We start from the raw sequence: 22,641 nt of genomic DNA, 5'->3' as shown, positions 1-22,641 counted from the left end.
CCGGCAGTGTGCGCAGGCAAGGGGGAACTGACTGAATGCTGCGCACAGCAGGGACGGTCTGGGGCTGGGGAGGATGGCCATATAACTCGCCGCTCATGCCAGGTGAGCCTGCGCAGCATACGCTTGTTCTCACCCCAACCCAGCACCTCCCTAGCATGGCGCCCTGGGGCAATTGCCCCCCCCCCCCCCCCCGCACCTCCTTTGCTATGCCTCTGATGGAGCAAGTCCCCTCCTCCCAGAATGTCTCCCAGTCCAGCTCTGACCCTTCACAAACTTTGTTTAATTATAAGTGGGTTAAGGCAACAGGGCATGAGGTGCCTACAAGGCATGGAGGGCACAGAATAGCTTGTTCGTGTGTCTTCAGATGGAGTAGGAGTCTTGTCTGCACTCTCATATAGGAACTCTTTAATCCTTCTCACAAGATTTTTGAGGAGGCCAGCATTATGACATCTTTCACAGAAGGACACCTTCCTATGCCAACTCACCAGTAAGCAATATAGCATCATGGAACCATAAAGCAGTGCAGCATAAGGCCCAGGTTCATGGCCACATTGAGTCAGCATATGCTCCCAACCACTCAATATAGTTCAGAGAAGACGGATATCTTGCATGGCAACCTGCATGGAGGAGGAGAACGTATTAGCAGTCTCCCTGGGAGGCCACATGTGCTGGATACCACCCCATCCCATCCCACCCCAGCCCCTGCTTGTGAGCAGGAAAGGAACCAGTGTGCCCTGGAGGCCACATGTGATGGATCTGGCATGTGCTGTGACAACCCAACCCACCTCCTTCCCCCCACTTCCACATGTAGGCATCTTCCCGGGAAAGTAGTACTGTCCCAGGAAGCCACAAGTGCCAGACCTGGCGTGTGCCAGACACAGCAGCAAGCTGCTCCTGCCACTATCTCCCTACTGACTGTGGGCTCCTGCCCTGGCTGGCCCCTTACAATAGCTGCCTACCTCCGGACTGAGTGTGTCCCAAAGCTCCCCTGAGAAAATGGAGTACCTGTTGTAAGTGCCCACTTTAAAGCTAAGATTTGGCCTTGCATGGAACACATCTCCTTTGTCTTTACAGAGACCTTCAGTGTTCACTAAGGGTACGTCTAAACTACATGGATCCATCGATGGAGCCATGTAGATTAGGCTGATCGGCAAAGGGAAATGAAGCCACGATTTAAATAATTGCAGCTTCATTTAAATTTAAATGGCTGCCGCACTGAGCCGATCAGCTGTTTGTCGGCTCAGTGCGCTAGTCTGGACGCTCCCGTGCCAACCTGAAAGCCCTTTATCGACCTCTCCATTATGCCTGATAGGATGAGGTTTACTGGAAAGGTCAATAAAGGGCTTTCATGTCAGCAGGGGAGCGTCCAGACTGCCCCAATCTGCCGACAAACAGCTGATCGGCAGAGCGGGGCAGCCATTTAAATTTAAATGAAACCGCGATTATTTAAATCACGGCTTCATTTCCCTTTGCCGTACAAACAAATCTACATGGCTCCGTCAACGGAGCCATGTAGTTTAGACGTACCCTAACAGATTACGGGTAGGTTTAACACAAAGTATCTGCTATAAAGTCTGCCCTTGTAACTTTTCTTTGCATCTAGGCCAGCAGCCAGCTCAGTGAGAATTCCCCCTCTTCCAGCATCTGCCCGTCTGTCGCAGATCTGTAGACAAAAATGCTCAAGAGAGGAGCTGTTCCGCAAACCGATGGGCTGCATGAACTCCCTCATGGTGGAGATTCAGGCACAGCAGCAGGACAGGATCACAGAGAGGCAGGAATGAAGAGCTGCCAGGGAGCAGCCCATGAGACACCATGTTTGCCTACATGACTGCTGTGACAGAGCACATGGCATCCTGTCTAGAGAGTGTCTCCTCACAGAGCCCAGCTCACCCTGATAACATTCCAGGTCCCTCCTCCACCAGCCCCGTGGCTTCCACCACCAGTGGATGCTGGGGCCCCAGGACACAGGTGGGGAGGAGGAACTCAAGGGAAGATGGACCCTCCAGGTCCTTGGGAGGCAGAAGGCAGTTCCATCCCCATCCCTGAGCCCCATCCCGCCTTCCAGTTCTTGAACAAATGTCTCTTTATTCTTTGAACAGCAGCGGTGGCATGGGGGATTAAAGGGAAATACAGGGAATGCAGGGGCAACTTGGGGAGAGCCACATGGTAGAGTCTCAAATGAGGTCTTGCATTAAACTGTCCTTCAAGTCCTCTCTGACTTCAAGTCCTCACAGCCCCATGCTGTGTTCTCCTGCTCACACTGGTGTCCGACTGCTCAAACTTTCTGGCTAAGCACTCCGCCTCAGCCCCCCCCCGCCCTCCCCTGAAGCCCTACCAGATAACTTTTCCCTCTCTCCCTTAGAAGTTATAGAGCATACAATGTGCTGCCACTACAAAGGGAATGTTGCATTCACTGAGATCCAGACTCCCGAATCTCCCCTTCAAATGTCGAAAGGGACATTCCACCAACATTCTGTCCCTCATCAGCCTGTTATTGAACTCCTCTTTGCTGGGGTGTATGGTGCCACCACAGTAAGAGAAGCTCATGACAGCAAAGCCATCCACTATGGTGTCCACATTTCCCAGAATCATGATTCTCGGTAGCGGAAATTATTGATGGCCTTGGTTACTTGTATGACAACTGTAAATGTCCCCACTCCAAACTGATTCTCCACTGACTTGTAGCTGTCTTGTGTATCAAGCTTCCACAGGGAAATTGCCGCACATTTCTCCACAGTCAGAGCGGGTCTCATTCAGGTATTCTGGCACCTCAGGGCAAGAGAAAGCCAGTTCCGAGAACATGGCCTGCTGCTGCTGGAAGTTCTGCAGCCACTGCTGATCATCCCATGCCTGCATCACAATGTGGTCTCAACAGTCTGAGCTTGTCTCACAGTGCCAGAACTGGCATTCCACTGTGCCCAGAGGATTGACTGGTGGGTGCACTAGCATAAGCACCAGGCCTTGCCCGTGAAGCACCTCCATACCATGCTGTGCTTTGTCCTCTTTTCTTCCTGGTGGAGCAACATGTGGACACTCTCGAAGTACAGTGCCATGAGGTGCACCATGACACACATAAGCCTGACGATGCTTTCCCTCAAATTGGGCTCTGTGCTTACACAGCTATAGCATCTGTGCAGGTGACCAGAGCACCAAAAGGCGTGAGCACACTGCATCCCCTTTATCTCACACAAGGTGGAGGGATTAGATGAGTGCCTTATGGGACCCTGTTGACAGGAGCCCCTAACCATCTGCTGTTGAGTTTTGGATACAGCAAAGACTGTGATCGTAGCCCAAAATGCAAAGCTGCCCACAACGTCTCACTCTGAGTCAATGGTAGGCTTCCCTTCCTAATGGGGATGCAATACTTCAGACTACATTTGAATCTTCCCCTCAGTGAGGACAGGGACCTACAACTTCACAAAACTGGGTGGTAAGAAATTGACAATATTAGATTCGACCTTATCTCATAGTGTAGACATGCCCAAGCCCAAGGAGTATTTGGAGTGTTCCAGATATGCAGGACAGGGTCCTAGCCAATATTATTAAAGTAACAACTGAGATATCATTCAGTATGTTCCTCACACACATTGCTACCCTATTCATTCAATTGTTTCTGGGTACTTGTATTTGTGACACAGTGATTATCTTCTTTTAATTACCTTCAAAGTGGTAATCAAAACAAGCTGACTTATCTGTGATCACATAATAGGGAAAGCACAAGACTATTAATCTGATTTCAAAGCAAAACAAACACAAGAGAGGAGTGTGTATAATGTTTACTATTATCATGAGAGGATATTTACATAAACTTAATCACAATAAAAAATCCAATTTGATTAATGCCTGATCCTGTTCCCATTGAAATCTATGGCAAGAGTCTTGTTCCTACTGAACCTAGCAGCATCACTCCCTTTAATTTAATGGGGTGCAAACACAGGACCTTTCTGCTTGTGAAATGTGCCCAAATACCTTCCAGATGTGGCCCAGGCTGTTGCAGTATAACCTTACCCACACTAAACTACCGTTGACTGTCCATCTCTTACAAATAGCACTGAGGAGAACTTGCTCTCCTTGCCAAATTGTATCATGGCCTTCCTGACGAGAACACACTTTGGGCCTGACACAAAGTCCATTAAAGACACCAGAGAGGCTCCTACCCATTTCAGCGGAAGTTGGATGTGGCCATGAAAACTCGCCATATAAGTTTTCCTTTAAAACGTACATGTTTTAAACTATTAAAAGTATTAGAGTAATATTGCCCACTAGTGCCAAACCTGATGCAGAGTTTTCTGATGAATGAACCAAACTTCTGCCACGCAACCTACAGAGCAAAAATTATTGGAAGACACCTTTGGGCCCATAGTTTTATATATAAATCCATTTGAAGAAAAGTTACTTTGGTCAAGGACCACCCAACAATGGAAAAAGAAGCAACATTTGCCAAAAATAACTTGTTACAAATTATGTGGACAGCTCTTGAAAAAAAAAAAAAAAACCATCAGCTTGACCTGTATTGATCTGTAAAAGAATTTTTCCCTTGGTGAGGCCAATTAGTTTCTCTACATTGTGGTTAGGCAAACAACTGTAATCTGCTGACTCTGCCAGAACCTTTTTAATATCAATCTGAAATATCACACAAGTATAGGTAAGCTATTCCAGATCATGAATCCTTTTTCTAGGGAAGCATGATGATTCCAAAGAAGGGGGGAGAATTAAACAATAGATCAGAGGGAATAACTTATTGTAGGGTTCCAGGGTTAAAACGGAGGTGCAGGTGTGCAGGAGAGGAAAGGTTCCATGTAAACCAAAACAGAATTTTGCAGATACTTTTATGTGTGTGGCTGAAACGAAGAAAAAAAACATCACAAATATTTGTGTGTCAAATGAAAAATGAAGTCTGATCCCAAACAAAGGCTGTGTCTACATTACTTCTTATATCAGCAAAATGAATATCAATCAGGAGTATGAAAAAGTCATCACCTGAGCCACATGAGTTTCACCAACACACCAGTTCGTGTACCAGGCCAGTGGGAGAGCTTTCCTTGGCAGTAGCGCTACCGCCACTCATTTGGGATGGTTTAATTATGTCAGAGGGAGAGTTCTTTCCTCTCGGCATACAGCAACTACATAAGGATCATATAGAAGGGCAGCTGCATTGGCACACAGGTGCAGCTGAAAGGTCTTTAGCATAGACATAGCCAAAAAATTAGTGTAGACACAGCTAATACCAGCCAAGCCGATACCTCCTGCTTGCTGCTATAAAATAAAGGAAATAAGGGTATGTCTACACTACCACCATAGTTTGAACTTGGGTGGTAATGTAGGCAACCGGAGTTGCAAATAAAGCCCGGGATTTGAATTTCCCGGGCTTCATTTGCATCATGCCGGGCGCCGCCATTTTTAAATGTCTGCTAGTGCGGACTCCGTGCCACGCGGCATGGACTAGGTAGTTCGGACTAGGCTTCCTATTCCCAACTACCGTTCCGAACTACCGTTACTTTCACGAGGAGTAACGGTAGTTCGGAATAGGAAGCCTAGTCCGAACTACCTAGTCCGTGCCGAATGTAGCCACACGGCACGGAGTCCGCACTAGCGGACATTTAAAAATGGCAGCGCCCGGCAAGATGCAAATGAAGCCCGGGAAATTCAAATCCCGGGCTTCATTTGCAACTCCGGTTGCCTACATTACCACCCTAGTTCGAACTAGGGTGGTAGTGTAGACATACCCTAAGAGAGAAAATAGAGACACAAAAATACATACAGAGAAAATGAAGCTGAGATGGACTCAAGTTCAAATTTTGGACCTGGACTCCCTTGTAAAATGTAAATCCAGAGCTGAGATTCATAACTACAATGATCAGACATCCCAATAGTATCAGACATACTATTACAATATTAGGGGCTTTGTCTTATATATTCTCCCACCCCCAAACTGGGCCTTTTTTCCTCCTATACTTGCTATCTAATAATTCTAATCATAGAAGGCCCGTATTTCCATAATGGGGTAACATTAGACAGACCCATACTCTCAAGATTGGTTAAATTTCAATCTGGATCTGAACTATTTGGTGTTCATGCCCATCTCAGTCTCTAATATGAATAGCAGCATAAGGGAAGACGAGAAAAGCAATAAATGAAGAGGAAATAAGCATGCAGAGAAGGGAATCGATAAAGAAACAATCCCAATCCTGGATTTTGTCGGCCTCTGTGCAGACTATTGTGCAGCATAATGTAGAATTCCCCAGCTCCCCACAATCTTGAATCACGTGCCTTTGGATTTCTTTGCAAAGTAAAGTAGTGTCATCCTAACCCAACTGCATGGCGCTACTGAGACATACATGGAAAGGAGAAGGGGTTTGTCTCTCATATCAATATGATTTAGGGAGAAAACATATTAAAAGTAGTCCTGAGAATGTTAAGAGAGCAACTGAATGACCAGATATTGTTATAGATCTTAACATAACAACAGCCATACTGGGTCAGACCAAAGGTCTATCTAACCCAGTATTCTGTCTGCTGACACTGGCCACTACCAGATGCCCCAGAGGGAGAGATCACAACAGATAATCCTCATGTGAGCCCTCCTCTGTCACCCATCTCCAGAGAAACAGAGGCTAGGGACACCATTCCTACCCATCTTGGCCAATAGCCGTCCTTCCAAGATGTTCTGCTGCATCTCCTATTGTGAGCTGAAGTTTGACTTGTGGAGTATGTATTGTAATAGTCATTAAAAAGGACAATACATATTGCAAGGCTAAGGGATTGTGCACTACAAAAACCTATTTGCCTCTACCAGCCCAGTAAGAGAATAGTCTTCTGAAATGAACATCGTATTTGTGCACTAGGAGCTATCAAATTTGATATCACCTTTAAAGACTTTTAACTATATTTCTAGGTTTAGACAGAAGTGGAAAGAAACCTTCTAGACAAATTCCCAAGAAGACATGACAGATATTAAGGAAATACACTAACCAGAACTGAAAAGAAAGTCTCTTGAATGTATTTATGTGCTAACTTTAATACAGAACGCTTAGAAATATGTGGTGCAGCAGGCCATGTCTGTCCTCTGGCAGATCATAGTAGCTTTAAAATACAGAAGGTTTATATGAAGGTTTTAAAGAAAATGGGAGTGGAGCTGACCTTTTGTTAGGCAGTTAAAATAATAACAGTGTACTTTATGGGGAAAATATGTCTCTCAATGCTTTTCCAATACCTGTATTTCCCAAAGTGGCTAGATTAGGAATAAACCACAGAGAGTAAATCTTAGTGGTTCAATCATAAAATTTAGGACGTCTCAGTTTCCTAAACCCACATGTGTAAATTCTATAAACAACTATTTAGCTCTTCATCTTTGTGAAGGAGTTCATTTTAGTACCATGCTGCTTATTATGAAAACAGCTTTTGGAGGAGACCCTTAACCTGCTGGTTGCTGTACAGGGAGATGCCTTATCACTATTTATAAAATCAGGTTTGTTAACCAGCACCTTTGTGTAAAATTTCTCTACACAAAATGGAAGTGTTTCAGTGGGGTAAGCATTTCAGTGATGGGTCTTCTATGTATTTAGCAAGGCCCAATGGGATTTTTCAGGGTGAAAGGTACCAGACAGATTTTAAAAAACCATGTTTGCTTGTCTGTATCTTTGAAGCAGCAGTCCTGTAACAATCATTTTGTTTAAAAGCTAGCCATCCTCCTTTTGATAACTACGAGACCACAGAATGTGCTAATGTACATTGGAGAACATATCTCCAAATAGACTTCTCTGAGTCTGAAATCACATGCATTTCTTATAGCACCATACATTTTGTAAGACCTTAGACAGATTAAAAAAAATATGGAGAAAAGTCCTTGATATTGCTTTTCCTTCAATCCCTTTGTCTCCTTTAAATGTACAGATTTATTTCCTGACAGAGTAACATTCCTCTAGAAGAGCTGTAAATTCTGCTGCATTCTAAAGAAAATGGTGCCCTAAAATGATTGAGACACAGGAAATGAATTTGGATAGTCCTGCTCAATCTATGAAAAAGTTGTATGGAGTGCCAGCTTGTGACATTTCATTAATAAGACATAAAGAAAGCAATCAAAACCAACGATGCTTCAAAACCTTCCTTAAATCATCCTGAATAAAGAAAAACTGCCCCTAATTTACATTTTATTATGCCTAGCACAAAGCCTACAGTGGTAAATTTGGCACCTTCTGACTGATTTGGTAGTAAATGTGAAAAGTATATACATGTAATTTGAATATGCAATTAATAAATGGTGACTCAATCAAGTGCTTTTCCTAGCAGCTGTTTCTGGTATGTGTTTGGGTTCCTGTAGTTGTTTTGGATTTGGCTTTTTGCTGTGCAATTGTGCACTCAACCTGTATAAAGATACTATTTCTTCCAATCATAATGCTGTATGGCTTGACATCCTACAATGTATTTTCCTACTTGATGCTGAATGTATCCATTTCCATTAGTTGCCAGCTTTCTCCAGGCCTGGGGATTGCTGAACCACCCCCACTCTAAACCTATCCCCCACCCACCCTTTCCCCCGGCTCCTCCCCCACTCTGCCTCTTGCCACACCCTCCTCTGAGCATGCCCTGCCCCACTACTCCCTCTTCATCCTGTGCCTGCATGTGGCAAAACAGCTGACTGAAGTGAGTGAAAGGCACTGGGAGTCAGGGAGAGGTGTTGATTGGCAGACCACCAGTTAACAGGCATCAAGCACCCACTATTTTTCCCCATGACTACTCCAGCCATGGAGTAACCACAGAGTTGACCCCTATGTCATTCCCCCTGGGCTAGGTATCCCAAAAGACTTTCCTGGCTAAGTCATCTGGACTATACCAGCCAACTGTGTGCTTTTTTGTTATCCCCAGAACTGTTGCTTCAATAGTTGAACATGGTGAACTATATTGTTGTTGTATTTCTATTAGGAAAAAGTCAATGTGCAATGCCTGGCCTGAAGGAGAGAGAAAATTTGTTGTGGCAAATGCAATGAGAAGGTGTAGCAGTGGATCTCTAAGTGCCTGAGGTGGGTGGGATCCAGTGAATTGCTGTGCAGTATCAGACAAAAATGAACAGGTCCTATACAACTTGATAAAGGGTTTGAAAAAAGCTGAACCAGATGTGCTATTGCAGCTCAGAGGAAAGCCAGTCTTAGGGGACTGTTAACCCCTTACTAAAACTCAGTGGGAGTTTTTGGTTTGCTAGCTCCCAGTATCAAAAGGGGAAGGGTCCATGAGAAATCAGGGCCCTGAGACTGACAATCTCTAGGGACAATGGGAAGAGGACAACACTCCAGGTCAGCCTGACTGACAGGTCTGACAGGCCAATGAGGGAATTAGGAGGCCAGGTCCCATCCTCCATGTGAGCTGGGATTTTTTTTTTGGTCTCTGAGAAAAAGGGGAAAGAGCTAAGAAGAGCAGCGAGTGATTCAAGCTATGCTGAGAAGCAGACCTGCAGTGACAAAGCCAGAAACCCACACAGCCTAAAGAGTACAGATCCTGTGCTAAGACGCAGACCTGCAGTGACCAGAGCCAAAGACGTCAGAGAAGCAACACAAGGAGCTGGAGCCTGGCAAACCAGCATAGTCTACAGCTTCATGTGATGAGCAGCTGGGACCAGCAAAAATGGGGGAGGAAGAGTCTCTGGGCAGGGAGACGCCACCAATGAAGATGCCCTGCAGCCCAGACTTGGAGAGAGATTGTAGCTCCAACAGGGAGAAGGTTCCTGCCACGTAGAGCCTGGAGTCGTGTGGTCACTGCCAGAGCAAGCGTGTCCAACCTGCGCCCTGCCTCTCCCCACATGCAGCATAGCCAGGGACTGAGAAAGAGCCCTAGGACTGATGAGGAACAGACTGCGAACTGTCCCTACACTCTGTAGACTGATGTTTGTGATGTCCCTGTGCCACAGAGCAGGACTATGGGTTCTCTTTTAACGTTTTTCTTTTTAATCAGTTGCTGTTTAATAAATTGTATTTGCTTTGAACTGTATGTAATGATCGGTGGGTCAGGAAAGCAACCAGTATGAAGAGGGCACCCTGGAGTGGGGACATCCTAGCTCCTGCCCTAAGGTTATGTCTACACTTGCACCCTAGTACAAACTCATCAAAAAATGAGGAGTAACATTAGTTCGAATCAAGGGGCTTAGTTAGAACTAACGCGTCCCGGCGTGCACTTTCACTTTTGAAACAGCTGTTGATTGGAGTAACGTGCTGGTGAGATCATGCTAATGAAGCGCGGGATATTTAAATCCCTGCTTCATTGACTATTTCGAACTAGGGATGCAAATGTAGGCATTCGAACTGGGGTGCAAGTATAGACGACTACAAGGTTGGGGATTAAGCCCCAGAAAACCTGGGCCCAGCCTTGTTGGTATTTCAAGGACTTTGCTACTCAGGAGAGTGGAAGGGGAGCCCTCACAGTCAGGGAGGCCTTTGGGTAAAGGAAGTGGGAGCAGGGACTCAGATCCTTTCGCTGGTCCATTTCACCGGGATAGTATACAAGCCAGGAAAGTTCCCCCCAATAACAAGACTAGTCCCCCGCTTACACCAGCCCAATTTCACTGTCAAAAAGACTGGACATCTGGCACATAGTAGATGGTGTGTGCAGGGCTGCCAACGGAGAGAGGAGGGCAGCAAATTAAAGGTTCCCAGGGCTCTGAGCTGCCACCGCTATTACCGTGTCAGCAGCAGCATATGGAGCCCCATGTAGAGAAGTCTGGGTGGCTCTGAGGGCTGGCTGGGAGAGGCTATTCCCTAGTCTCACCCCTTCAACCCAAGGCCAAGGCACCTTCCTCACGTATTGCCCAGAGCCCAGCAAAGTCTGTTACCAGCCCTGGGTATGTGCATACAGGCTCTGTCAGGGTATGTCTACATTACCACTCTAGTTCGAACTAGGGTGGTAATGTAGGCAACCGGAGTTGCAAATGAAGCCCGGGATTTGAATTTCCCGGGCTTCATTTGCATAAAGCCGGGCGCCGCCATTTTTAAATGTCCACTAGTGCAGACTCCGTGCTGCGCGGCTACACGCGGCACGGAGTCCGCACTAGCGGACATTTAAAAATGGCGGCACCCGGCTTTATGCAAATGAAGCCCGGGAAATTCAAATCCCGGGCTTCATTTGCAACTCCGGTTGCCTACATTACCACCCTAGTTCGAACTAGAGTGGTAGTGTAGACATACCCTCACAGACCATGTAGGCCCTGATCTACCAACATTGGCTCATCTCAGGTGTGAGGGAAATGAGGCTTACCGGTACTCTGGAGCTCTGGCTGTCACAGAAACAGGTCATTTAAAAACGAGCTTCAGTAGGAAGTGCTAAGTATTATATTCCTATTGTTGGCAATGCATAAGTCAGTACAGATACTGTATCCCTTTTCAGTAGCCTGCTATATCTTGTGTACCCCCAAACTTCACCTCATTTAAAAATTGCTCTCTTACAAAATCAGATAGAATGTCACAACACACTTTCTCCTTTTTACCTTATTATAAAATACATCAATTGGAATAAATATTGTGCTTACATTTCATTGCATACATGTATAGAACAGTAGAAACAAGTATGTATGAAATTTTAGTGTATACTGACTTTGCTAGAGATTTTTAAGTGGTCTGCTCTAAAACTAGGCAAATATCTAGATGAGTTTATGTATCCCCTGGAAGACCTCTGAGTTCTCCCAGTGGTCCATGTACCTATGGTTGAGAATATAGCTTTAGATGAGCTTTGTCTTAAGAAATGTTTGCTTCTAGATATGCAAGCTTGATTCGGTAACTAGGCAGAAATTCTTTAAGAGCAGGGTTAACACTTTAAGGAACATACATAGCTGTTTACATGCATAATCCAAATCTGAAAAGGATAGGCTCTTGAGAGTGTAAGTCTGGAGGGGAGGGAGGTTGGAGACTTATTTGTTTACATCAGTAACTCTAGTCTAGGGAATAAATATTCCATCTGGACTATCCATGACAAACACATGTTTACACTCTATAATAAAACAAGCTTTCCCAGAAATTGATTTCAGAGAAATATTTTTTTCTATACTCTTCAGATACAGTTTGTGTTACGAACACACAAATAAAAACAAAACAAAGCTAACTTGCTACACTGAAAATTAGCAGAGCCAGTTGTTCTAAACTTTGACTTTATAGAACAGATTGCATCTTGGTATTGTACTTGTACTATATCAATTTGTCTCCCTGTGGAAAAATCTATTATGCCTGTTTGTTAGTAAAACAGCTTTCTAGGGTTCCCATCGTTTGTCCTTGAGTATTGAATTCACTAAAAGTTAAGTGAGTGAATGATTTTTTTCCCTGTATACCTTTGCAATATAGTGATCTAGTGATGCAACCTTTTCAGAAAGGAAGATACAGATTGAGCTAGGAGGAGAAGTAGTTTCAAAACATGTCACATGTAATAGAAAAGTCCCCTTTCCAATCATCCCCTTCAGAATGCTACTAAAGATACAGGGTCTCTCAGAGATTTTATCAGTCCTCAGGCATTCTAATATCTTCAAACCACCTCTTATGAATTATTTTAGTTTCATTCAGAATTAGTTTTTCCTTGCATCTATCGTGAAATCCAGGACAGACGACCAACATACTCAATAATTAAAATATCACTTTATCTTTCTAAAGAAGAGAATAAGCCTTCATCATGGACTTGAGGATATTCATTTATCCACTCTTTCCACAAATGCCTTGGGAAGCATGGCATGAGCCTGAGAGTCTAGTCCTTCCCAATAAATGACAGAGCAATGTTACTCTCGCTGATTTTTATGCAATAGAAACAAATGGAAGAACAACACATCTGTAGCTATGCAAATGTAGGTAGCTAATATGGATTAAATAAAAGAAAAAACTGTGGAATTAAAGGGGATGTGAGACAACATGTGTAATCATAGAATACTAGCACTGGAAGAGACCTCAAGAGATCGTCAAGTCCAGTCCCCTGCCTTTATGGCAGGATCAAGCACTATCTAGATCATGTCTATCTAAACTAATGATAAACTAGGACAAAAATGAATATTAAAATTGAACTATATAGTGTGAACATGGGCATTTGCATGTCTGTGCTACTGTGCGATGTCTTTTTTGTTTGTACACGTGTTTTGTTTATAAACTTTGTTGTAAACTATCATTACTGAGTCTGCTCTGCTGCATGAGCACTGAAAGCAAATAAGGAAAATGGCTGTTGGCCCACATTTTACAGTTAACCTCAATGCATAGTCTTACAAAGCAAAATGAAGAATGCAGTTGTGGGCTGCAATTTTCTCCAACTAGAATGAAGTAGAAATAGAAGAAAATTCTTGTGGGTCAGCATTTCTTTTAGCAGCATTCATTCTGCTCTGCATGTTAATGTGGTCAGTGAACTTTGGGCTTGCAATTTTCATTCATTTTTGCTATTCTTCTACTTATTCTTGATTGCTCTCCCAAGAACTGTGAAACATGGAAGCAGATCAAGAAGTCTCGCTATACTACGTCCAGGACAATTGCCACAGGGTTCATGTTTAGGGATTGTTCATTATAGGTGTCTTATGAAACTTTAATAAACTTAAAAACCAAACAATACTATGGTAGTACTTTAAAGACTAACAAAATATGTAGATCAGGCATTACCAAACTATGGCTCATGAGCCGCATGCGGCTCTCCCCCCCCTCCCCCCCATCACTGCAGCTCACAAAGCCGCTCCCATGCTCCCTGAACATGGCTCATGCCTCCCAGCTCCCCTGTGCTCAGCGGCACAGGAGAGCTGCCTGGATCAAAATGGTGACTCCAATATGGCAGCCTCTGACGGGAGCCTGCTGAGGCCAAAAAGTCTTGTTAAAGGGGCAGTCCTTTTTTTTTGTTGTTCTCTACAACTTTTTGCCCCAATTCTTCACACTGGATCCAGCTGGATCTTGGCTCTTTGTCCGGTATGGGTTGGCCACCCCTGATGTAGATGGTGTCATGAGATTTCGTGGGCACAGCCCACGTCTTCAGATGACCAGAATGTTGGATGTCCAGAACCAAAATAAATAGGGGAGAAGTGGGGGGAGGCAGGTGAGTGGGAGGGATGGGGAAAAAAAGAGGCAGTGGATATATAAATATCAAAGAGAAAACAGAGCTGGTATGTAACAAGCAAAACTGGCTGAAGTTGATGGTGGGGTGGAAGTTGTTGAAATCAATTTCCACCCTACCATCAACCTCAGTCTTGACCAGTTCACATGGGAAATCCGCTTCCTTGATACTACAGTACAATTAAATCAACAAATTCTCACCACCCTATACTGGAAACCTACTGACCGCTACACTTACTTTCATGCCTCCTGCTTCGTTCCCAGACACATTTCTCAATCTACTATATACAGCCAAGCCCTAAGATAGAACCAGGTTTGCTCTGAGCCCACAGACAGAGAACACCTACAGGATCTAAATAGAGCATGCCTAAAACCCACCTGGAGAAGTGCAAAAGCAGATCAACAGAGCCAAAGAATACCCAGACATGAACTACTTCAAGACAGAACCAAAAAAGAAAACAGAATTCCACTTATCATTACTTACAGTCCACAACCTAAACCCCTCCAACGCATTATCTACAACCTTGGAAAATGATCCCTCATTCTCAGAGACCTTGGGGGAAAGGCCTATTCTCACTTACAGACAACCCCCCAAACTTAAACAAATTATTTCCAGTAACCATGCTACACAGCTACATCATAAGCATCCAGGAACCCAGCCCTACAATCAGTTCCTCCTGGTGCCAACTCTGCCCTCATATCTATACAAGCGAATTCATCAATGGAGCCAACCACATATGCCACCAAATCAGAGGCTCATTTAACTGCACATCCAGTAATGTGATCTATGCCATCAAATACCAGCAATGCCCCACTGCTACATATATTAGACAAATTGGACAGTCCCTACAGGAAAGAATCAATGGACACAAATCAGATATCCATAAAGGAAATGTACAGAAACCTGTTGGTGAACACTTTAATCTGCCTGTTCACTCACTAAGAGATCTTCAAGTTGCTGTTTTGTTAAAGACCAATTCCACAAGCCAAATACACAGGGAAGGGTTGGAACTACAATTCATTCACAAGTTTAAGTCTCATGCCAGTGGTTTGAATCTAGATACTGGATGGCTGGGACATTATCAACTTATCAAACAATGAAGGTGCCAATGGCTCTTTGTCTGTGTAGATTCTGGTGTCTGTGTGGACTCTTCCTCTCCAAATGCTAACTAATGGTTCTTATCTGCTTCCTTTAACTATCCAGTCTTTAGTTTTGCTTGCTACATACCAACTCAGTTTTCCCTTTGATATTTATGTACCCACTGCCTCTTTTTGTTCCCCCCTCCAAGTTCTCCCCGCCTCCCCTTCTTCCCTATTTATTTTGGTTCTGGATATCCAACACTTTAGTCATCTGAAGAAGTGGGCTGTGCTCACAAAAGCTCATAATACCATCCACATGTTTTGTTAGTCTTTAAAGTGTTACCATACCATTTATTGTTTTTTAAGTTTATCCTGTACAGACTAACTCAGCTACCCTTCTGAAGCTTATAAAACTTTGTTAGAGTGAGCTTGTTTCTGATGGCACTGGGTTTTTAAAAAGCATTGCATTACTTTTAAAGCAATTAGCTTCTTTGGAACATCATTGTAGCAGCCAGAAGTAGAAATTATTCTTCTCACAAGAGAAAAATAAACTTAATTATGTTTTAATAATAAACCCAGGATTACAAATTCAGATTGTGATCCCAAGCCCATCTAAGTGAATGAGAATTTTTCACTGATTGATTTGTATCACGGCTCCACAGCTGTAGAAGGGCAAGACTGTGAAATATTAAGGCTTATTTTGGGTTTGTCACTTTAACTGGTTGAGAAAAACAAACACATTACAAAATGGTTCAAGCACATTCAAGGCGATTGTACTGAAGATGACAGAAAAAAGCAAAAAGCAAAAAGGAAGAACATGCATGGTCAGTGACTCAGAGTCCTTATGATAAGGGAAGGGAAAACCAGGGAGAAATTTGTTACATTTACCTACAATCACTAAGCAATCCTACATTTACCTACAATCACTAAGCAGCCATTGTTTCGTATGTAAAAATGAGCATCTATTTTTAAAGTATATTGTCATATGTGTCATTTAATTTTCACTGAATTCCAGGTAATTCTATGGGCTGGAATATCCCATCTCTGTATCCATTCCCTCTCTGTTTTTCTTCCCCCCCCCCCCGCCCCTCAAGATTTTGAGGAAGTGAGCTGTATCTCACAAAAGCTTATGCCTTAATACATTTATTATTATTTAATGTGCCAGCAGGCTCTTTGTAGTTTTTACTGAAGCAGATTAACAGAGTTACCCCCTCTGAAACCTATTTTGTCTGTGTTTTCTTAGTTTCAGTTTTGTCATTATGGAGACAGGATGAATTAAGAAAACGTCTACCATTGTGGGCATTATTTTAAATAAATTCCATGTCCAAATTTATTCTTTTTTTAACACTGCTTCTCTGATCTTGAAACATGTTCAGCATCTACAACCATTGTTGCAGAATCATTAACTGCTACAGATATCAAATTGGAGTGGAATACATCAAGTATATCACTGAAAGGCCTCAGCATTTTGTCTAAAAGGCTGGATCCTAAAAATTTCCATTTTTAAAAAATGGGCTCAACCCTCTTCATACTGAAGTCAATGAAAGTTTTGTAACTGACTTCAGAAAGAGTGAAATAGGTAGCCATATAAATGGGGTCTATAATCAAATCTATTTTTCTCAACTGGTATGACTAATTATGAACTCATAGGTACATAAAAAGTGAAAATGATTTTCTTCAATGAGTTTTACCTACCTGCATGCAAGTATCATCAGTAATACAAACATGTTATCTAGGCTCATGTTGCTCAGCTATCTAATTTGATTAGATCCTTTTGGAAATGTTGCCAGTTCATTCTTTTATGAATCTAAATATTATTTCTGTTATTTAATTTCACCCTTCTCAACCAGATCAATATTAAAGACAACAAAGAATGTCAGTCTTCATACTGATATCCAAAGCAATGGCTATTAACTGCCTTCCTCTCAGAGAAAATTATGTGCAGTTTCCAAAAAAAAGCATGACAGTCAATGTAGTTTGCCTGTCTAGCATGTCATAATGAGAACTCAGTGCAAGACAAACAATTACATCATGTAAAAAAAACAGCAAGCAAATGGCCTGGTAGTACTTTATACTAACAAAATATATAGATGGTATCATGAGCTTTCATGGGCATAGCCCATTTCTTCAGATGACCGGAGTTATGATTAGAGGATAAGGAAACTCGAAATACAGAGTAGAAGGGAAGGGAGGAGGGGGAAAGAAAGATGTTCTGTCGCCCACCCCCCTACCTCTATGCATAATGTATCAGGAGAAAGGGTGCTAAACCTGAGTAGATAAAGATCAAAGTCAGTGGATGGATAAGGCAGGAAGGATACCATTCAGAAAGTAGTTGGCACCTTCACTGATAAAGGTTCCACCACCCCAAATCTTGATTAAGACCATAATTAATTGAATTGAATTTGCATATGTATTGTGATTCCAAGCTTTCCCTGTGGATTTGGCTTGAGGAACTGGCCTGTGACAAGACCGCCACCTTCAGATCTGTGATATTATGGTTAGGTAAAAAGAAATGTCCTGCCACTGGCTTCTGAGTATTTTCTTTAAGTATATCCGATTTGTGTCCATTGATTCTTTCACACAGAGAACGTCTAGTCTGACCAATATATATAATAGAGGGGCACTGTTGGCATTTGATGGCATAAATCAAATTACTAGATGAGCAGTCAAATGACCCTTTGATTTTGTAACTAGTGTTGTTTGCTCCAGTGATGAATTTGTCAGTGTAGATATTTGGGAAGAGTTGTCATCTTTTCTGGTTGCAGGGCTGGGTTCCTGGAGGCTTATGATGTGGTCATGTGTCATGGTTATCAGAAAGAATATGTTTCAGGTTAGGGAGTTGTCTGGAAGCAAGAATTGGTTTTTCTTCCAAGGCCTCTGTGAGTGAGCGTATGTTTGCACTACCACCCTAGTTTGAACTAGGGTGGTTAATGTAGGCAACCGGGCTACATCTAGACTGGCCCCTATTACGAAATAGCCATGCTAATTTCCAACTTTGGAATAGGGAAATCCGCGGGGGATTTAAATAAACATGTCCGCCGCTTTTTTTCCGGCTTGGGGAAAAGCCGGAAAAAAGCGTCTAGACTGGCGCGATCCTCCGGAATAAAGCCCTTTTCCGGAGGATCTCTTATTCCTACTTAAAAGGAAGAGTAATGGTAGTTCGGAAGAGGAAGCCTAATCCGAACTACCTAGTTTGTGCCGCGTGTAGCCGCGGGCACGGAGTCCGAACTAGCGGACATTTAAAAATGGCGGTGCCCAGCAATATGCAAATGAAGCCCGGAAAATTCAAATCCCGGGCTTCATTTGCAACTCTGATTGCCTACATTACCACCCTAGTTCGAACTAGGGTGGTAGTGTAGACAAACCCTGAGAGATCATTTTCCAGGATGGGTTGTAGATTGCATATGATGCGTTGGAGGGGTCTGAGTTGTGGACTGTAAGTGACAACAAGAGGAGTTCTGTTATTTTCTCTTTTGAGTCTGTCTTGTAGTAGTTCATGTCTGGGTACTTTTTTGGTTCTGTCAATTTGTTTTTTCACTTCCCCAAGTGGGGGTATCAGATTTCTGAATGCTCTGTAAAGATCCTGTAGGTGATTGTCTCTGTCTGTGGGGTCAGAGCAAATCCGATTGTATTGTAGGGTTTGGCTGTATACAATCGACTGAAAAATGTGTCTGGGATGGGAGCTGGAAGCACGAAGGTAAGTGTACCTGTCGTGGGTTTACGATGTAGGGTGGTTGAAAGTTGTCCATTATTTAACTTTACTGTAGTGTCCAGGAAGTGGATTTCCCTTGTGCACTGGTCCAGGCTGAGGTTGATAGTGAAGTGGAAGTTGTTGAAATCCTGGTGGAATTCTTCAAGAGTCTCTTTACCATGTGTCCATATAATGAAGATGTTATCGATGTAGCGTAAGTAAAGAAGGGATGTTAGGGGGCGAGAGCTGAGGAAACGTTGTTCAAGGTCAGCCATAAAAATGTTGGCATATTGTGGTGCATCTACATGTTGTTAGTCTATAAAGTGCTACTAGACCATTTGCTTGCTGTTTTTTTTTCCTATAACAGACTAACTTGGCTACCCCCTGAAGCTCCTCAATTACATCATGTAACGTTGTATCATTTGACATGGTTGAGGCACAACAACAAAATATCCACTGGAAAATGTAATCATTGCTTTTTTCCAAATGAGAAAGAACCTCTCCATCCAAATCACATTATATATGCATACTCAAGCAGAGTTGGTAGGAGCTAATGAAGTAAGATCTATACCTATACGACTATTAACCAAAGCTTTTTGGGGAAAAGGACAGTCATTATCTCCAGAGGTATAGATACTGCCAGCACTGAAAAAATAAGATGTTCTGTACCTATACTACTACATGTGATTATATCTTTCATCTACATTAGAGTGCTTACTCACATGAATGCTGCCCTTATATTCTGATATACCTAGAAACCCCCCCCCCCATTAAATTCCTTTCTAAGCAAAACCTTCTTAAAATAAATTACAGTGCATACGACACATTTTTGATTCTTCCAATGCAGTTAATGCCTCTTTTTTATTGTAGCTTCCTGACTACTGTGAAAGATAGTAGGAGCATGCAATAGGTTGTTTATGTTGTAGTCAATTTTCATTTCTTCCTTTCTCAGTTGTGAAAATGTGGCCCTGTCATTATACTAAGATGAAAGAAGAAACAGAAAAGGAGCTAATTTATAGTCAATTATTTACAAAGAACTGAACTTAGGATTCAGAGGAGATATTAATTTAATGCAGACAAGAAACAACTTCTCTGTGGGGGAGAAAGTTCCTTTGATGGCATGGAACCAAATCTAAGAATGACAGCGAAATAAAACAATGAAATTAAACTACAGGGTAATTTATAATAATAACCAGGCTCAGCTGAAGGTGAACCATGAGTTGACATGGAGATTCCCAGATGGGCAGATGGGAAATATGATTGACTGTGGTTAGTTGTCAGAGTAGATTAATGTGGGTTATTACTTATGACTCCCACAGAAAGCTGGGCCCATACTAAAAAAATAGGATAGTAAACCTCATACCACACTACACAAGGATGATATCAGAGAAGGACTTGTTATGGAATATATCAAATAGGAAAAATATGAAGACCAAAGTCTTTGGAATAGGAAGGCTCACATTGTGATGCTTAATTGCACATGTAAAGAGAATAGGCAATAGCAGCCGGGCTTGCTTTTTCATGACATTTGGCTATAGCAAAATTTATATAAGAAGTCTAGTTCCAGTATAAAAGATAATTCAGATGCTATTTCTCCTTCCACAGCTTAGCCTTTGTTTCAGAAATAAAGGATTACAAAAAAATTCGTGTTCTTGGGTGTTATACTTCTTGAAAAAAATATTTTGACCACAATGAGATAACATAGATCTTTCACTATGCTCAAATCCACTCCTGCAGTCCTTACTGCTGTCAAAAAGTACTTTTGCATCAGTCACAAGTCATTAAAATATAAATACAATTTATATTTTTTAAACTTTACTTTACTTAATGTGTACATAATGAAAGCCATGTAAGTTCTGCAGAGTAAAAAGCTACTGTTCCTTTGTAGTGACTTCAGGTTTTAAAGAGCTGCTCAGTTTGTTGTAGTTATGCATTCACATAGGCTTTTTCTCCATAAATTATCACAGAGGAAAAGCTAAAGAAAAATATAATGAGAATGTATTTCATTACACAGTCAAAACTTGTAATGACCAACCTAGAAAATAATAAACATTTCCTCTGAGAAATGGCCTCAAATCCAGTATTATAAACCCTGAGAATGGTAGCGCTGTAACCAGAAAACAACCAAAAGCAGCTTTTGCTAGAGAAGGCTTTTAGAAATAAACTCTAGCAATAAACTCTAATAAAGCAGGTACAAAATCATTTCTAGTGAAAGAACTACTAGGTAAGGGTCAGCAATAGCTTTATGCTCACAGGTATGTTCAAAATATCAGGTGATAGTCTGGCAAATGCCATTTTTGTTGTCTTGGTGTCAATAGTGTGCTTTGTCTTGCTTCCTTCTATTTTTCTAGCACTTCCAAGTTTATAAAATCAAATGTCATGTCTTTCTAAGTTGGAACAATTCACTTTGACTGAAAATCTTAGCTTAGGAGTGGCCTACCACTGGGAAAATAGGGTTAGCATTGAAATATACTTTTCTGTGCAATGGTGCATTCACTGAGCTCATCTGTGAAACTTGAAAACTTACATGCATTATGCAAGACTACAGAAACTGACAGGAACAAGCATGAGGCTACACTAATTCAATGTTTATAAAGGCAAGACATTTTGGAAGTATACAAGGTTTTTCTAGTACACGTTCCAGGAAGAAGGATTGCTAGGAAGAGATGTCAGGAGCATCTTCACAAGCAGGCTTGCTAAATTAGTGATGAGGGCTGTAAACTAAGTTCACCAGGAAATGGTGACTTAAGCCTTGAGTGAAGTGGAGAAATGGGACACTGAGAGGAAACACAAGGAGGAAAGTGCACCAGAGGAGCCCTCTTTATTCATAGTGAAATAAAAGGACAATTGGCTAGTTATCTTAGGTGCCAATACATGAGCACAAGAAGACCGGGAAACAAATAGGAAGAACTGGATGTCCTGGCACAGGCAAGGAACACTGACATGACAGGAATAACAGAGACTTGGTGGGGTCTCTCACATGACTGGAGCACTGTTGTGGATGGATATAAACTGTTCAGGAAGGACAGGCAGAAGAGAAAAGGTAGAGAAGTTGCATTGTATGTAAGACAGCTCCAGTATGAAACTGGAGAAAAGGCTGTTGAGAGTTTTTGGTTAAGATTAGAGGCGAGGGCAACAACAGCATCATGGTAGGTGCCACTAGACTTGGACAATGAAATAGATGAGAATTTCTTCTGACAACTAACAGGTTTCCTGATCAGAAGCCCTGGTTCTCATAGTAGACTTCAATCATCCTGACATCTGCTGAGAGAGCAATACAGTAATGTACAGACATTCCAGTAAGATTTCGGAAAGTATTGGGGGCAACTTCCAGATGTAAGTCCTGGAGGAACAAACTAGGGGGTCATGCTGCTCTTGACCTATTGCTCACAAACAGGGAAGAATTGGTAGGAGAAGTAAAAGTAGGTGACAACCTGGAGGGCAATGACCATGAGAGGATAGAATTCAGAATGCTAATAAGAAAGAAAGGAGAGCAGTGGAATATGGAACCTGAATTTCAGAAAAACAGACTTTGGCTCCTCCAGAAAACTAATAAGGCAGGATCCTCCAAAGAACTGATAAGGCAAGGCCAATATGAGGGGGAAAGGAATCACTGAGAACTTAATATGAGGGATAAAGGAGAGCTGGTTGTATTTTAAAGAAGGGTTACTGAAGACACAGTAATAAGCCACCAATGGGTGGAAAGAAAAGAAAAATATTCTTATAAGAATATATGACTTATAAGAAGTGGAAACTTGGACAGATGACTAAGGAAGCGTATAGAGACATTGCTTGAGCATGCAGGGATGTAATCAGGAAGGAAAAAGA

General features: G+C 42.4%; 1 long non-coding RNA gene across 2 annotated transcripts in view; it reads right to left on the bottom strand.

The window, feature by feature from the left end:
* LOC142831146 (uncharacterized) overlaps window positions 1–22,641 on the bottom strand; it is a 178,010-nt gene that overhangs the window by 116,602 nt on the left and 38,767 nt on the right. For both annotated transcript variants that reach the window (XR_012906805.1, XR_012906804.1), the window contains exon 2: window positions 486–617. This is a non-coding gene — a long non-coding RNA (uncharacterized LOC142831146). The remainder of the gene's footprint in view (window positions 1–485; window positions 618–22,641) is intronic.

This window comes from Pelodiscus sinensis, chromosome 12 (assembly GCF_049634645.1).
Source record: "Pelodiscus sinensis isolate JC-2024 chromosome 12, ASM4963464v1, whole genome shotgun sequence".
NCBI classification, from domain to species: domain Eukaryota; kingdom Metazoa; phylum Chordata; order Testudines; family Trionychidae; genus Pelodiscus; species Pelodiscus sinensis.
Note: the sequence above shows the minus strand (reverse complement) of the source record. Positions and strands in the feature narration are given on the sequence as shown.